Here is a 19,473-nt window from a genome sequence, read left to right as displayed (position 1 = left end):
TGGATTAATGTTGATTACAACCTTATTATTTTACTCACAAACTTGCTATTCCCTTTCTCCTTCTCCATCCTTGTTTGCTCTAGAAAATTCTCTTAGCATCCCCACCATCATAGTTCCCCAAAAGCTGTAGAAATATCTGTGTCCTAATGTCCCTTTCTGACTTCCTAAGGCTCACTAAATTTCCTGCTAAATAAATTAAATTAATTCCTATTGTGATAACTTTCCAACTTTTAATGTTTGAGGCACACTTTCAAATACAATGTATGTATGCTTGTGTGTGTGTGTGTGTGTGTGTGTGTGTGTGTGTGTGTGTGTGAGTGTGCACGCATACGAGTAGAAAAAACAATGTTACCAAAACAATGTCTGGCAAGAGACATAATTGCAGCATTCAGAATTCTTATATAGCTGACAAACAAAGCTATCAAATATTTTGGCAAAACATATTTTTTGGTTTTGTTTTTGCAGCTTTCTGTGCCTGAGTTTGAAACAAGCTCAGCCCAGGTCTGCATGCTCTCTGATACAAATGGCACAGAACTGCAGCATTGACTAACTTCTAGGTGGCTCGTTCTTCCTTGAAAAAGTACCTAAATCTGTGACTTGGGTCTCTCAGGAAGACCCCTGGATAGCACAGTACTCGGTTCTGGTTGGTTTTAAAATTGCAAATAGTTACATGTACTGGATAATTTTTGTCTATGAAAAATAAATATTAAAATAAAATATTAAAGTATACCTGGAGGGCTACATAACTTTAAAAGGCATTTTTTTTTTTGCGGGTCTGGGGGTGGAACCCAGGGGCATTCGACCTCCAAACTACACCCCTTGCCTTATTTTTTATTCTTTATTTTGAAATTGGGTCTCACTGAGTTGCAGGGGGCCTCACTAGGTAGCTGAGGATGTCCGCGAACCGTGATCCTCTGGTCTCAGCCTCCCGAGTGCTGGGATTACAAGCGTGCACTACCATTTTGAAAATACAGTTTTACTTAGAAAATTTTCTACAGTTTTTTTTTAAATAACAAAGCAATTATTATACTACAAGAGTCATCTGTTTGTTTGTTTGTTTGTTTTGGTACTGAGACTTGAGCCTAGGGAGATTTTATTTCCCAGCTATACCCCAGCCATTTTTATTTTGATTCAGGGTCTTGCTAATTTGCTGAGGCTGGCCTCAAAACTGTGACCGTCCTGTCTCAGTCTCCCAGATACGTGTGTGTGTGTGTGTGTGTGTGTGTGTGTGTGTGTGCATGTGAGTAGAAAAACAATATTACCAAAACAATGTCTGGCAAAGGACATAATTGCAGCTTTCAGAATTCTTATATAGCTGACAAAGCTATCACCACCATGCCTGGCAAGAGTCATCATATATTTTAAATATATTATATTTTTAAGGAGTCCATTAAGAGCTCAGTAGGCATGGTGTCACATGCCTGTAATTTCAGTACTTGGGAGGCTGAGACAAGAAGATCTAAGGCTTGTGGCTAGTCCTAGTAACTTAGTGAATTTAGTGAGAGTCTGTTTCAAAATAAAAAGTAAAATAGGGCTGGGGGTGGAGATCAGCAATAGAATGCCCTGAGTTCAATCCCCGGTACAAAAACAAAAAGAAACAATAACAACAACAGCAAAAGAGCTTTATCAATGTTAGTTTTTAGAAAGCCTCTTATTATTCTGGAGGAAATTCCTTGACAAGCCATCTGGATTTAGAAACTGAGACCCCCAAGACCCTCGGGGCAGCAGAAAGGAGGGTAGAGACCAGCCCTCTTGCTTATCAACAGGGGTCGCTACAATCTCTCACAAGCTCTGAGTCACCCTGGATGGTCAGTATTTTTCTATCTGAGAGAGAAAAATGGGCCAGGTAGGCCCCGGGGATTTTTCACTAAGAAATGACTACAATTCCACCTGCCCCACCACATCCTACCTTGGATAAAAAGTAGCAACAGAACCTCTCTGTCACTTTCATCTTTTAAGCTGACCAAGGGATTTTTTAATTTTTTTTTATTGGTGCATTGTAGTCATACATCTTAATGTGATACAAGATGGAGACATACATGCACATATCACCCAATTAGTCCTTAACCAATTCCCACCCCATTCCCTCCCCCTCCCTCCTTATGTTTGACTTGGTGATTGACATTGATGTTTGTTAAAGTACATCATGTGCTTTAGGGAGTTTCCCTCTTGCCCCTCTCATCCCCTCAGTTAAGTCACCTTATTTGCTCATCTATAGAATCTCCCTCTTCATCTAGAGTTCTTCCTATGACAAGACAAGGGCATGGATTACCTTGCTCCAGCCCTTTACCTTAAGTTTGTTACTACCTTTACTTGTAAGGTGTGCTTCTTGCAGGCAGCAGCTAGATTGATTCTGTTTTTTTTTAATCCATTTTGCCACTTTCTGTCTTTTTATTGGGGAGTTGAGGCCATTTATGTTCAGTGTGATTATTTAGAGATGATTTTTAATTCTTAACAAATTGAGATTTAACTTCTATTTGATGTAGTGTTTGTTTTTCTTTGCTGAATGGATATTCATGTTTCTCTGGTTCTGGCATGTATTACTTATTTGTTCTTTGCAGTTAATCTCTTTGAGTATTTTCTCTAGTCCTGGTTTGGAAGATACAGATTCAGCTTCTGTTTGTCATGAAAAATTTTTATTTCCTTTTCTAATATGAGAGATAGTTTCACTGGATAAAAAAGTTTTTGTCTGCAAGTTGTTTTCTTTCGGAGTTTGAAATATGCTACTTCGGGCCCTTCTGGTTTTCATGTCTTGTTTTGGGAAGTCTGGAATGATTCTAATTGGTTTGCTTCTGAATGTCACTTGGTCATTTGTTTTTTGTTGCCTTTAAGATTCTCTCCTTGGCTTCTATATTTGTCAGTTTGACTATTATGTGGCATGGGGAACCTTTTCTCTGATCTTGTTTAAAGGGGCTTCTATAAGTTTCCTGTACCTGTGTATCTACCTCTTGCTCTATGTTTGGAAATTTTTCTGCTATTATTTTTTGGAAAAGATTGTCAATCCCTTTGGTTTCACCTTCCTTTCCCTCTTCTATGCCAATTATTCTTAGGTTAGCTCTTTTAAAATGGGCCCATATTACTTCGATGTGCAAATAATGCTGTCCCATTGTTTTTTCTAAGTTATATGCTATGCATTTGTTTTTTTACAGTGATCATCTTCTAGGAGTGCGATTATATTTTCCATGTGGTCTAATCGATTGTTTATAACTGAAATTGATGCCTTCACTTCAATTATTGCATCCTTTATGTTTTATTCTCTAAATTCTTTACAGAAGTCCTGTATTATTTCTACAGTTACTTTCCTGATTTGACCTTCTGGAGATCTCTACAATTATGTGTTATTGTGTTCTGTTATTGTGGGGTTGTGGGATCTCATTGCTTCCTTGTTATTTTTCCTTCTCATGATTTTAGAAGTTTGTATCTGCTACTTTTGATAGATTTTCTCAGTCTCTAGGTGTCAGCTGGTATATCCAAGATCAAGTTGTATTGTATTCAACAGTGAACAATGAGTGAGGAGGAAAGTGAAGTCATAAATGCAAGAATAGGGTAAAGCGTCAAGTAGAATGAAAGTATGAGTTTGGTAAGGTAGTATATATTAGAGATTAGAGATAGTGAATATGTGGTAGTATTCTAGTAACCAACGTAGAGTTTCTCACATAGTTATATGAAGTGGATTTAATACAAGAAAAAAAAAAGAGAGAAGAAGAGAGGGAAAAAAATGAAAGGGATAGAGAGAAGAGAGTAGGTATGTAAAATGGAAGAAGCTTGGGAGAGGGTAAAAAAAACAGGTATACACACTCACACACACACAAAAAAGAACAAAAAACTAAAGTAACTCCAACAACAAATTAATGCAAGTCTACCAATAAATGAATATTCAGCAGACTGAGCTTCTGTAGTCTCTCTCTGTGCAGACACCAAATGCCACTGGCACCCTTTCTGCTGCAAGCTTGGTTTCCTGAGTCTTTATCAGTCTATGCAGATGGTCGGTATCAATGAGGCTTGATCTAGTGTTAAGCGTAGGTCACCCTCCACGCTTTCCACAGATGTGGAGTCTTGGTCTTTCCCTGCCTCCATATGTGGCATATGCCTCTGATGAAAAACTCAATTAAAGAATCTGTTCTCCACAGCTAAGGCTGGGCTTGTCTAACTTCTCTCCATTCACCATCATTGCATGGTATGTGGTGATCCTGGAGATACTACTAGTTGGGTCTAGTGTTAAGCATAGGTCTCTCCCATCGCTTTCCACTGGTCAGAGCCTGAGTCTGTCTGAGCCTCTGTTATGTCCAACAGCAGACTCCACACCCACCTTCTCCAAGTTGAACCACAAAGTCTCATACCCAGGGAGTTTATCATGGCGGTTGTGAGAGTCCCTGGGGGCGCTACACTGGGCATTCTCCTACGGAGACCGCGCCTTCACTTACAGTGTTGTTGAGCACCACTCTGGATCTTTGGAGGGCGTGGTAAGCTCAGCTGCCACTGCTGCAAGTTGTAGACTCCATTCCCTCCTTCGTCAGGTTGAACTGCAAAGTATCAGACCAAGGGACTTTATTAGAGATGCGTGAGTCCCTAGGGGCGCTGCCCTGGGCATTCTTCTGTGGGAACCACAGCAATTTCACTTACAGTGTTGTTGTGTGCTGGTCTGGATCTCTGGAGGGTGTGGTGGGCTTGGCCACCACTGCTAAGTTGTAGCTGGTATTTGCACAGGAGGAACTGATGACTTAAAATTCTGATGATCTGCAGCTGCTTATTTCAGGTCCTTGGTTGTTTTCTGATCATCCCTGAAGTTGGGTTCAGTGAGGCAAGATGGTACCGCTGTAACACCTGCGTTGCAAGGTGGGCAGGTTTCTTTTCCACTATCTAATTGGTCTTCTAACCTTTTTTCTCCTCTGCTGTCTTGTACCTATTGTTTTATTCATCTACTGATAGTATTTTCTGGCTTTGTAGAATGCTGTTTTTAAGGCAGTAGAGATCAGGTTCAGCAGGATTGGTATGTGCTGCTTCCCTAGGTCACCATCTTCTAACCAAGAGTTCTATAGTCTTCCTTGGCATTGCCAGTACAGTCCCCTGCTATCCTAGCCAGGACAGACTACCCTGGTGATAGCGCAGGTGTGCAGCTGGCTGTGATAGAATGAGAAATTCTGCGTTTATGGAGGAGATACCCTAGTGGAGAGATGACAGAGGTCCAGGGGAGGGTGGTGGGGGTGGGAGGAAAATTAATGAGTAAAACACTTTTATTGATGCTATGTACATATGTGAATTTATCAATGCCAATCTCATTATCATATAAGGGGAAGGGGAGGGAGCCGGGGGGAGGCTCAGCAAGTGCTGTGTGCCTGCATGTCCCTATCACTCTGAGTTACATCATGATGTGAGACAACAATGCTCTCTATATACTTTTATATATTATATGTGATCATATGTGTGAGACTATAATCAGATATTTTCTATCAAAGGAGTAGCTTGACTTGAGCTCCATTTTGTAAATCCTCCATCATGTAACTTTCCCTGTGCTTGCAGTTTTGTAAAGATAGCATTTCCTGGAAATCATGAGTGCCAATCCCTTCCCCTTTCAGCCAATGGCGTAAACATTGTGAGACTCTGTTCCCTCCAATAGGAGCACAGCACAGGATCCTCTGCTGAAAATAAAACACCCAGCAAGTTTTGTTTTTTTTAATGTTCTTGCACAACTGACTTTACTGGTGGCTGGATCTCTTTTGGCAAAAAGTAAAATTCAATTTGCTGAGCTGCTTTAAATATGTGTCTTTTTTTTTACAATGCCATAAAATTTTACTCCTGATATATACATATATATGTATATATATATATATATATATATGTATATATGTATATGTATGTATATATGTATATGTATATATATGTGTATATATATGTATATGTATGTATATATGTATATGTATATATGTGTGTGTGTGTGTGTGTATATATATATATATATATATATATATATATGTGCATGTATATATATGAAATTTCTCCTTTATCCTTGAGCAGGGAGAAGAAGGTTAACAGACCAGTGGTGACTTGTGGGGGAGGCTGCTGGCCCTCCTCTCTGCAGCCACTCTCACATTACCTTCTGGCTCTTCCCCAGACCCTTGTTTTCCTGCCTCCTCAGAGCTTGCTCTTGCCATCACCCAAGTACACACTGTTTTCTGGCTGGCACAACCTTGTCTGGAAGTAAAATTTAGTGGTTGAGTAAGAAGACATTGCGCCAGAACACTAGGCTTGAATTCTGCTGGACCCGTTACAAGGGGTGTGACCTTGGCCAATGTACTTAACTTCCCTGGTCCTGAGCTTCCCAAAGCATAACATGATCAGTGCCTAGCTTGCCTAAAGGATTCGATGAAGGCTTCTTTAACTCAGTGTTATTCTCCAGACCTTGGTCTGCTTTGCAGGGCCCCAGGTGGAGAGAGAGAGAGAGGGTTAGAGTGAGAACAAGAGGTGCTAGGGGGCAACACAGAGCCTTCATGGGATGGATCCAGGACAGGGAGGTCTCAAACTCTTACCCCTTGGTGCTAAGCTTGTTTGTGCTTAAGTTTTGTCTGTAAAATGGGATAATACTAAGGACTAACCTTGTTGGGTTGCAGTGAAGCTTAGAATTAGTAAAGACTAGATTTATCATTAAGTGACAGAAAACTTCATGGTGATGATGGGCTTAAGTTAGAAGGCACTTTGAAGTTATGGTCTTGGGCAGGCAGTCCTGCTCCATTTTTTTAAGGTCTTCAGAGACCCAGCTACCTCTCATTATTACAAGGCTATCATTAGTTTTTCAGATCAAATATGGCTCTCCGTTCATCATATCTATGGTCCAAGCAGCAGGAGAGAGGAAAAGGGACACCATGAGCTAATGAGTAACTCTGTATTGTCTTTGGAAGAACTTTACAGAAACTCATGTAATAATTTTTCTGTACTGGGGATCGAATTTAGGGGTGTTCAATCACTGAGCTACACCCCTGGCCCTTTTTTAGTTTTTAATTTTGAAACAGGATCTCACTAAGTTAATGAGAGTCTCGCTAAGTTGCTGAGGCTGGCCTTGAGCCTGTGGTCTTCCTATCTCAGCCTCCTACATTCTAGAATTACAGGCATGTGCCACCACACCTGGCTGAGTCTAATCTTCAAATTGAAGAGCAAGGTCAATGCACAGGTTCAAGAATACCTGGTAGAAATATATTAATGATATACAGAAACAAAAGGTTGGTAGAGTTAAATGGAAAACTGCATAAATGCTAAAGTGTTTGAAAATGCAGCATTAACATGGGGCTTACCTCTTGAGTTCATTTAACTCAAGTAAGGCATTAAGTTCATGCAATGTCACCAAATTTGGAGTATGTTTGATGTTTTGAATCAGAAACTTAGAACAAACATGAAATTTCAGAGCCAAGTTTGTTTTATTCAACAGAGTCAGGAAGAGTGGAGGATGGAGAGGCAGAGCAACCCAGAATTCCAGCAGACATGGCTCCTAGGTTGAATGGGTACCTTGAGTACCTCATTCACGACCCTGTCCCTAGCCATCAACAGGTAGCTTATCAAAGATATTTTTTAGACGATCTTTAAGAAATTTATATCTAAGAATTTAAAATATTTAAAAGCTTTTGAAATATGTTGAATTATATTTAAAGACTTTATAAAGGAGACTCACCATAAACAATCTTAGCAAATGGGCAAATTCAGTTAAAACTACTAAAATATTATGAAATGTTTTCAGGTAATGTGGTTTATATGATACAATAAAACCTCTTAGATGCTGCCTTAAGAAAACCAGCTGCATCTTGTGTGTTTTTGTTTTGTTTTGTTTTGGTGGTACTGGGGATGGACCCAGGGGCCTTCTACCTCCGGGCTACACTCCCAGACCTATTTTATATTTTTTATTTGGAAACAGGGTCTCTTAAGCCAGCTGAGGCTGGCTTCGAACCTGTGCGATCCTCCTGTCCCAGCCTCCCAAGTGCGGGGATTATAAGCATGTGCCACCACGCCCGGCTGAATCTTGCGTTTTTAAGTAGAACAATAGTCAACAATATTCAATTACTTCTTTTCATGAATTCATGACCTTTAAAATATTTATATGCTGATGAATAAATTAGTATATTTTCTCTTTCAGCAATTCCAAAAAAAGATTGTGTGTGTGTGTGTGTGTGTGTGTGTGTGTGTGTGTGTGTGTGTTTTACTGAAGAATAAATGAAGGGCTGTCTCTGAGCTACACCCCCAGCCCTATTTTGTTTTATTTTTAAAATTTTGAAACAGGGTTTCACTAAGTTGAAATAGGCCTTGCTAGTTGCTGAGGCTGACCTAAAACCTGTAGTCTTTCTGTCTCAGCCTCCCAAGTACTGGGATTATAGGTGTTCACCACCACACCTGGCTGTTTTGGTTCTTTAAAGCATTTTAAAACTTTACCAGTAGATCCATCCACAAGGAACTGAAAGTAGATTGGCTTGTAATGCAAGTAATGAATTCAAGATGGCAGCAACCATCATTTCTAAACTAAAAAAGAAGCTGGGTATGGTGGTGCACACCTGTAATTCCAGTACTTGGGAGGCTGAGACAGGAGGATTGTAGCTTTGAGGACAGATTCAGAAATGTAGCAAGCCTCTCAGCAACTAAGAGAGATACTGTCCCCCCCAAAAAAAAAAACATAAAAAGGGCTGGGGGTGGACCTCAGAAGTGGAATAACCCTGGATTAAATTCCCAATATCACACATAAATAAATGAATAAATAAATAAATAACAAAAAATCCTCGAGTGTTCATGCAAATGATGAAGAGATGACCAAGAAAATTCAACAGTTGACAATTTTACTGTTGATGTCACTGGGACTCAGCATATTCCTAAATTCTACTCAACTTGACTCTAATTTTAGGCCTTGTCTTTTGCTTTTCCAGTTTTTCTAATAATACAAACATGATTCAAATCCTTGAAGTATTAGTTTTAGTCAAGAGTTTCTCCTACAACAGATTGGTCTGGACTTTCCCATCCAACACAGCATAGTGGATGCATCCTACAGGAAAGGTCCACACCCAACTTGCAGTGTTGACTGTCTTTGGAGTATAGTGCATGGCCAAAGAAAGCCAATTTTGATCATTTTGCCAGTATCAAATATATCTTTTATAATCAAGACATGCCTTCCAGTTAAAGCTGTAAAATTATCTTCATAAGTTGTTTTTATGACTGGTCATTACAGTACCTTTTTTAGTAATAGTATCTGCAGTCATTAGAATGAACATATCTATATTTTGCTAGAATCTAGTAAGTCAACAACACATGTGTGGCCCTGGAGCATGCAGAGGCTGCAGTGGGATTAATTACCAGCTCCTTCACAGAATTCCAGGGACCAGCCATCAGTCCCATGCATAAGGAATAAACACCTTTTCTAAATTTTTAGTACAATGACTAAAAATACAAAACAAATCTTGGCTAAACATCACTAACAGTGACACAGGGCTGTAGGCCACCATGAGGGAACAGCTGAGTGGGGGGGGGCACAAAGGGCTCTATTTTTAACTAGCTTTGAAATTCTCATTCAAACATCTCAAAGAAGGCCACGTGATCCCTCTCTCTCTCTCTCTCTCTCTCTCTCTCTCTCTCTCTCTCTCTCTCTCTCTCTCTCCTCCCTCTCTCTGTCTTTCTCTTTTGCCCATGGTACTGGGGATTGAACCCAAGGGTGATTCTACCACTGAGCTATACCTCCAACCCTCCCCGTCTTTTTAAATTTTGTTGTGAAGCAGGGTCCTGCTAAGTTATAATGTGCTGAACTTGAACTTGTGATTCTCCTGACTCTGCTTCCCAGGTACTGGGATTACAGGCATGCACCACCATGCTCAGCTCCACTGAACCTCTTAATTAGACTTATCTAGTAGAAAGAACATTGGATTGAACACCAAGTGACCAAAGTATCCCAAACCAGGACTTGTCCCAGTTTTAGCACCGAAAGTCTCCCACTTGGGGAATCCCTCAGTCCCTGGCAAGCCAGACCACTGGAGTTAGTTCCAACACTGCTCTTAACTACTTCTTGGAGTTTGAGCATGTCACTTTCTTTCTAAGAGTTTGCTTGCTTGTGTGTAAAATAGAGGAAGAGCAACCCTCTCCTAGGCCTGTTAGGAAGATCCCACAAGGGAACAATGCCTGTAACTCAGAGGGGCTGGGAGCTCAGGGATCAATTTACATTCATTGTTGGCTTACTGGTATCCAAGCAGAACTAACTCCTGGGAACTGTAATGGTTTCTCCTTTAGTGAGTCAGATGGGATCTTCAGATATCTGTAACCCATGGTCTTTTGCCTATTTATTCAATTTTATTTTTATTCTGAGGGGCATTATTCCTATGAGCTACACTTCTAGATCTATTTTATTTGTTATTTTGAAACAGGGTCTCACTAAATTGTGGAGGCTGGCCTTGAACCAGTAAGCCTCCTGTTTCAGCCTTCCAGTTACTGGGATTACAGTTGTATGCCATCACATCCAGCAATGGAGATGTTTCATTATATTTGTGGTACTGAGAATTTGAACCCAGGGGCATTCTATTCCTGAGCTAATAATATAAATAAATAAATATAATATAAATATAAATAAATAAAATAGGACCTCCAGTCCTATTTTATTTATTTATTTATTGAAGATTTAAAGTTTATTAGAAAGATAGAAATACAGAAAATAGAAATACACCTCTATATCAGACTAGCATAGAGGGGTGACTCGAATGAATACACCCTTATTCATTTATTTTTTAAACAAGATCTCAGTAAGTTGTTGAGGGCCTCAGTAAGTTGCTGAGACTGTCCTCAAAATTGTGATCCTCCTGTCTCAGCCTCTCAAGTAGTGGGATTATAGGAGTGTGTCACCATGCCCAGTGTCCGTCCTTCCTTCATTTATTTATTTATTTATTTATTTATTTATTTATTTATTTATTTTTATTGTGGGTCTGGAAAGGAAACCCAGGGCCATTTGACCTCCGAGCTACACCCCCTGCCCTATTTTTTATTCTTTATTTTGAATCCGTGTCTCACTGAGTTGCAGAGGGCCTCACTAAGTAGCTGAGGCTGTCTGCGAACCGCGACCCTCCGGTCTCAGCCTCTTGAATGCTGGGATTACAAGCGTGCGCCACCACGCCCAGCTCGCTTTCCTTATTTAATAAAAGAAAATTCTGAGTGTTGGTAGTTTAAGTTGTTACTCAACCTGAGACTGATATCTGATTATTCTGGCAAACATCACTTGTGCTTTGTTGCAAAACTGTAATATACCTTTAGGGTTTTGATGTGCTCAGTGTCACACGAGGGAGATTTATAAGATAGACTACTGATGTTAACTTCATTTGCTGAAAACCATGTTTTTATTACAACGTGGGCGTCACCAGATTTTCAAGAAAGTCGGGAGAAGCAAGGTCAAGCTTTAACTTGAAGGAATCTTGGATTTTCCATATTCTGAGTCACTGAAGGCTCAGTGTTGACTGTAGATCAACCAGTCCCTCAAGACAGGTAAACTGGGAGCCACGTGCTAGACATGCTGCAGCTATGGGGACTGACATGAAAAGACAACTGGCCACATAGTCATATGCTCTGGATTTTATTTCATTTCTTCCTGGAAGACGAATTCTTGTTTCTTAACAAATGTGTGTGATTGAAAACCCAGAAAGACAGGAGACAAGTGTTGCTGAGTGGGATAACCAGATGGATGGGGTCTGGGTATAAGAACATTCTGGAAAGTTGAAAATGTCAAGCAACTGCAAACTCTCACCCTGTTTCTTCAAATCCAAAAAGCTCATTTATTTCAAATACTTGCATTCCAAAAATGGGGAATAGCTTAAAGTTGGTGTGTATTTATATTTGTTATTTTCCTGAAAAGGTGTTATTTGTTGATGACACATCGATAACATAATGGTGGCTATTTACCATAGAGGAAATTTGTCATTCTAAACCCTGATATCTTGCTGGGTGTTGTGGCACCTGTCTGTAATCCCAGTACTTGGGAGGCTGAGACAGGAGGATTACAGGTTTGAAGCCAGCCTTAGCAATTTATCTAGGCCCTTATGCAACTAAGTTAGACCCTATTTTAAAATGAAAATATAAAAATGGCTGGAGTGTAGCTGGAAATTGGATGCAAGGTTCCTCGGGAGAGATGCCCATGTTATGCCTCCAGAGGTCCGGATGGTCATGGGCCAGATGCTCTGGTAGGAAGAGAAAGCTGGAGTGGGGAGGGTACATGATAGCATCGACTCTGTAATTCACGTCAAGTCTCAGCTCTGACCTTCTCTTGATAGGTTATGACCACAGGCAAGTCTCTTCTTGTCCACAGCTCAGGGAGCTCACATGTAAAATGAGGTTAATAGTGACACCAGCTTCATAGGAAAGCTGAGGATGTGAAATGGCCTGGTGTTCTTACATGCTTAATGCTATGTCTGGCATTGAGGTAAAACACAGTGAAGAGTCTTTACTATTAAAAACAGAGTAGAAAAACATTTCCAGGGGAATGTTATAGTGTTAAATAAATGTTACAGTGGCCTTAGTTTGCTTTACTCTTATGCAAGTTTCCTAGTTATATGGGCGTATTTTCCAGTGATGGGAGGATTGTACATTGGCAAAACATCCCACTTCGGGTCCCAGAGAAGCCCAGGCACACCTCCTTGTGAGCCTCAGTTCTCTCTGGCATAAAATGAGAGTATATCAACAGATGAGATCTGAGCTCTCATGAGACAATGTGTTTTACAGAAGAGGTTGATAAGGCACAGAAAAGTGATACAGTTTATTTAAAGTTCTGGACCTCCTGTAGGATGGTGCCTGGCTTCAAATCCAGGGGTCAGGTCACACACTCCCTCCTCCTAACCCTACACAGCTACTTCTCACTGCACTCAGGACCCACTCTGTGACACATTATTTATGTATATCCTGTTTACTTTCTGTCTCCCCTACTTGGGATGTAAACTCTAAGAGAGTAGAGTTTTTTGTCCGTTTTATTCATTGCTGTATTGATAGTAATTAGGAGAGTGCTAGCATGTGTTATGTGCTCAGTAAATATTCATTGGATGAATTAATAAATGTATCATAAGTAAACTACATAATGAATAGCGAATAAAATTCAGAAGGGAGAGACTGTATCTGTTTTGTTCGCTGCTAAACCCCAATATCTATACCATTGCTTGGTATAGTGAGCTGGCCTTTGGTAAGCATTTTTTAATGAACCCCTGGAAAAATTCCAGTTTCCTCATCAGTAATGAAGCAGACAGCCTTTAAGTTCCCTCCAGCTTGCAAGCTGGTATTGCCTTTTTTTATATTTGTATTTAGTATTCTGGAAGAGAATCACTGGTGATTTAAGATAAGGAAGTCATGTGGTCCCTCAAGACTGGTCCAGTCTTGGTACATCAGTTCCCAATAAATCGCTATTGAATGAGTTTGTGAAAGAGAAAGTGTTTGCAAGAGCGTTCAGCATAGTAGTGTGTATTGTGCTGTGGGTTGGAAGGGACAAAAGCTACAGTGAGATCCAATTCAAAATACAGGACTGGAGAGACAGCGCCAAAGTCACCACTGGTTAGGGTCAGGGGAGTCCAGAGTGCCACAGACTAAGATGACATAGAGGAGGGGAAACGCCCTCTTGGAGGGTGGAGAGAGTTTGGGGTGTAGCACCAGTGACGTCATGGTGAAATAGCCTTGAAGAGGGTCTAGCAGGAGAAGGAAAACTGGAACCAGATCTGAAAAATAAATTTTGAGAAGACTAGATGAGACGATAAGAGAACAACATGAAAGAAAGGGGAACAGAACCAGACACTTGAGAAGCTGCCTGGTTCTAGGGAGTAGGAGGAAGGAAGGCAGGGAAGACGTGGTGGAGAGATGAGAGGTGAACTGGGGAGTGTGGTGCAGAAGATTTTAAGTGCAGAACTATTTCCTCAAGGAGGGGAGGAACTGTTACCTCTAACTTCTTTTCAAATATACTTTTATTAGTGCATTATAGTTTCAGATCATAATGTAAATTATAGTGATAATGGCACACATGCAGACATTTGATGGGCTTTCCTCTGGCTCCATTCATCTCTCCTATCCCACCCCGTTTTCATACAGGGCATTGAGATTCACATTGATATTCTCACATATGTACATAATATAGATGGATGTAACCCTTCACTGATCGTCACTCTACCTCCTTTTCCTAGACTACCTCCCTGGCTCCACTGAATTTTCTCCTCTACTATCTGAAGTATCTCTAGTATCCCGATTACTCCCTAGTTTCTCCATATTAGAGAAAAACAGATAACCCTTCACTTTCTGTGACTGGCAAATCTCACTCACTTACTCATTTACAAACATACTGTTCTCCAGATCCATTCATTTTTCTTGCAAATGACATAATTTTGTTCTTTATTGCTGAGTAGAATTCCATTTTGTATATATCTCACAATTTTGTAATCCATTCATCTGTTGATGGACACCTGGGTTGGTTCCATAATTTGGCTATTGTGAACTATGCTGCTTGGTATGAACATGGATATCCATATATTACTATAATTCTCTGATTTCATTGTCTTTGGAAAGATACCTATGAGTAGTGTCACTGGATTTTGCTTACCTTTGAGGACAGGATTCCTGGAGGCCCAAAGTCCCTTTTTAGATGGATTGGCCAAGATCATCTGGATCCTCGATTGCTACCAAACTGACCATCAACTTCTGACTTCATTATCATCCTCTCTGCATGTGGACTGACACACCCTCAATAACAAGTGATCCAGAAGGGAGAAGGCAGCCTCAGAATTCCCATAAAATCTCTGCCCATTTCCAGAAACTGCATGATGATAAGTAGTCACACCTCCTTTTCACATCTTTTACCCTAAATCTATAATCTCCAATGGGTTGACATTTGCTTTATGAGTTCAGCTCCTACTTTTTTTCTATTCTTAGCCAAAAGTAAATTTCTTCTTTATTGTTCAGTTGTCCCTTGGTCTTGTTACTTGTTCCACATTTCTGAGGGGGGGAAAAGGACCCAGTTTGGAGTAAGAAATTGGTAACAGTGTAACCAAATTCTTTTTTCTCTGGTTCTCTTTCCTCATAGTCCCATCTGGGTCACCAAAATGATACAGGGTGTCTCCTTTTATCAGCTCTAAAATCTAAGGACTAATAGAAATATGAAAGTTTATTTTAAGTCAAGGAAAGATAGAAAACAAAAATAACTTTCCCAGTATGGGGAGGAGGAGCCCCTGACAGAAAGTACTGAGGTTCGTGGGAGGTAAGCTTTTAAGCCTGCTTATACCTATGCTTTCATGATTAAACAGAATTGGGCCTTAGGGGCTCAATGTCCTTTGCCCAGTTTCAATTCTTAACTTGAATCACTCTCTCATGGGCTGGTGGGATCTAAACTCCTGGCACCCCATATCTGTTCTCCTCCTCCATCCTTGTTTACACAGGTTGTCCTCAGAATACAGCCCACAGAAGGGTTGAAGTTTGATTTTGATTCCCATAGTCTTTGCCTGGCCATTGCTAGCCTTATATCTTATTAATCTTCCCTCTTTTTGTTCTTTATATAGATGGCCTCTTTTAACCCTTCCTGGTCCGAGATCCTTTGCTCTTTTTTAACAGTACAGCATGAAAACCTGCCAGGAGATCAAGAATGTACTCTGGAAATGTAAGCCACTGCCAGGAGAGGTTGCAGACACCTGAAGTCCCAGCTACTGGGAGGAGTTAAGGAGAGTGTAGGCAGCTAATGGAGAAACTGCATTTGCTACTTACTGGCTATGACTTTGAGCAGGTTACAGAGTGCATTGACTTGTCGTCATCTATGCAATAGGAACTCATGTTCAGTAGGCTAGAGCAAGGAGGATTGAAATTTTGAGGCCAGCCTGGCAATTTAATGAAGCCTGGTCACAAAATAAAATAAACTAAATAGAAAAGTAGCTGGAAATGTAGCTCAGTGGTAAAGTACTAGCATGTATAAAACCCTGTTTTCAATCCCTGGTACTCCAAAAAGTACTCATATGGTAGCACAATCCATTTCCATCAAAGAGTTGAGAAAGTTAGCTAGGAGTGGTGGCTCATGCCTAAAATCCAAGTACTTGGGAGGCTGAGACAGGAGGATTTCAGGTTCCAGGACAGTCTCAGCAACTTACTGAGGATCTCAGAAACTTAGTGAGAATCTATTTCAAAATAAAAAATGAAAAGAGCTGAGGCTGTATCTCAAAGGTAGAATGCCTCTGGGTTCTATACCTAGTATGAGCAAAGAAAAAAAAAAGAGTTGAGGAAGTTAGATAAGATAAATCACTTAAAAAAAACTTCTCAAATGATTATTAAATGGAATCTGTAAATAGTGATAAGAACAGTTATTAACAAAGAAGCCAGTGATGAACTTGGAACCAATTTTGAAGAATCTTTATCTCAGACCTGAGGGATAGGTGGGTCAAGGTCAGCCTGCTTTGAAATGTCTAAATACCTTGCCCTCATTCATAGCCAGAGGCAGATATTGGGGAGACAAGAAACTCCTGAGGCTGGACAGAGGGAGCCCCCAGTGTCCTGGAGGGGGCTGAGTCCCACAGCAGGGGAGGAGGGGTCCTGCTTCCTAACAAGTGTGGAGGGCAGTGACCAGGAGGGACCAGTGGACAAGGAAGAGGGTGGGCAGGAGGGGGAAAGATCCCCCAGCAACTAAATACATGGCATTATTGGAACTAATTAGGCCCAGTGCTGAACTCAGGGTTTCAAAATGGGTACTTTCCAAAAGCATGGACTATGACTGGTCTGGACAACCCTGGGGTGCAGAGATGAATATGGTCCAGTCCCCACCTCAGAGAGCTCACAGACCACACAGAGAAGAGCCAAACAAAGAAACCATCAGATTCGTTTATTCATTAACTCATCATTCCAAAAGCTTTACTGAGCACCACTCTCTAATAGGCACACATGGAGATACAGTGGAGGGAACTCAGCTCTTGGTCCATACCTCCAAGACTCAGCTCCCAGATATCTAATACACGTTGCTTTTCCCTACTGTCTGTAAGCTTTAATAAGGCTAAGCCAACCACACTGTGCTTATTGGTTGAGACTTATGTATGACATATTAGAAAAACAAAATGAAATCATAAAGGATAAATAACACAGATCCTAAAATAAATACAAACAGCAGCTAATTGACCCAACTTGTATATAGTAGTCATAACATAACCATAAAGGCACAAGAAATCATTTCAAGACTTGTTTTTATTATATATCCTTACTATGCATTGTTTACTTTTTATTTATTTATTTACTTATTTACTTATTTACTTATTTATTTATTTTTGTTGTACTAGGGATGGAATTCAGGTGCATTCTATCTCTAAGCTACACTCTCAGACCTATTTATTATTCTTTATTTTGAAACAGTGTCTCACTGAGTTGCAAAATATCTCACTAAGTAGCTGAGGCTGGCTGGAAATGGTGATCCTCCTATCTCAGCCTCCAGAATGCTGGGATTACAAGTGTGTGCCACCATACCCGGATCTGACTATGCATTATTTGTGGGCTATATTAGAAGGGCCAACATAACCACAAATGAATCTTAAAGTTTAATTTAATATATTTGTATTAACATAGTTTATTTTTTTAGGTTAGATCACAGGTATATGAGTGCACACACAAAAAAACACACCACACACATACACAGAGAGAGAGAGAGGGGGGGAGAGAGAGAGAGAGAGAGAGAGAGAGAGAGAGAGAGAGAGAGAGAGAGAGAGAGAGAGAGAACACACACACATAATTAGTTCTATTTCTCTGGGGAACCATGGCTAGCTCAAATAGTATGACCCATGAAAAGTCCCTGACATGTAACGGGTGCCCAGTGAACATAAATTTCATTCTGTTTTCCCCAGAGACCTTTGGCAATTCATTCTACAGGTAAGAACATGGTGGCCCAGCTTTCCGCCTTATTTTCTCAATGTGACTTTTCAAAGTTCTTCAAACATGAATCAGATAAATCAACCTTGAGCGCCAAAACAAAAGGATGAAACATCTACCCTCTGCTTGAAGGAATCAGTTATTTTCCCAGGAAGAATCATTGAAGGAATTTAAGCATTAATCACAAAGTGTTGGCCCAAGAGCCACATACTGGTTTTCTATGAGGGTGTTGCAGTTATTCACATATTTTTTTTTAATTTTGAGACTTGAAAAATGTCACATATCTTGGGCATGGTGGCACACACTTGTAATCCCAGTGCTTGGGAGGCTGAGACAGGAGGATCGCACAGGTTGGAAGCCAGCCTGAGCTACTTAGTGAAGCTGTCAGCAAGTTAGTGAGATTCTGTTCCAAATAAAATATAAAATATGTCTGGAGTATAGCCTGGAGGTAGAAAAGCTCCTAAGTACCACCCCCAGTGCCACCCAAAAAAAAAAAAAAAAAGAAAAAGAAATATGTCACATAAAAGTCTAGATTCCTAACATTTAAAAAAATTTTTATGGGTGCATTGTAGTATAAATCTTAATGGGATAAAATATGGTGGAGGCATACATGCACATATCACCCAATTAGCCCTTACCCAATTCCCACCCCATTCCCTACCCTTCCTAACCTTTTTTGAGGAGTTGAAAGATCGGGTGATTCCAGGCCTACACACTCACCTAGCCTGAGTTCTTACTATGTTTTTCTTTGCCTAAAGATAAAGAAAGTTGAGGAAATCCTCCCAGCTTCCCACTTCCAAAGTCTCTAGTTGGGCCACGTTCAATTAGGACAGACAGTGCCACCAGAATGTGACTTGGCACGGGATCAGCATATTGGTGAGGTTCCTAATTTGGACACCATGAACTTATCTTTACATCTTCATTTTCTGTCTTGGCTGTGCAAAAGAAATTCATTAGCACTGGAAGAGGTCCTACAAAAGTGTCCAAACTTAAATTAACCTTCAGACTAACCTTGTTTGAATTCAGTCACAAGTTTTTGCCAGAGAGATGTAACAAAATACGCTTATTTGAGCCAATAACAGTAACAACAACAAAAAGGCAAAAGAAATATGCTTGGGGAAAGGAACAATGTTCTAAAGTATTTTGTCTACGTGTTTTTCTTTTAGCCTTCCAATGGTAATATGTTTAATTTTCTTTTCCTTTTTGAATTGGTGACCCAGTGTAATCAGTGAAAAATATATTCCAAGTAAACATGTGGCAAAGAAGAAGAAATGAATATAATATTTGAGTGACAGATTCCAGATAAGGCCAATGAACACTGTCAGTGTTTGAGGTTGATCCCAAACCTACAAGTCCAGGCGCTACCCTCTTGATATCTGTGGTGTCCTTATCAAAAACTCAAAGCTGGGAAACTTTTATATTCTTTCTGTCATGCAATCAGAGGTCAATGGGAAGTACTCATGTCTCTTTTTCCCAGCTTCAACATACAAATGATTCATAAAAAAGCAATTTACTTTCAGTACTAAAGAATTACTGATAGGGCTGCATATTCCCAATTCTGAAACATTCAAAACTTGTTCTTCCACTTCCCTTGAAATGATATTTCTTATTGTTATAGGTTTT

Source organism: Muscardinus avellanarius (assembly GCF_963383645.1).
Source record: "Muscardinus avellanarius genome assembly, chromosome: 6".
Taxonomy (NCBI): Eukaryota; Metazoa; Chordata; class Mammalia; order Rodentia; family Gliridae; genus Muscardinus; species Muscardinus avellanarius.
This window is presented reverse-complemented; position numbering follows the sequence as displayed.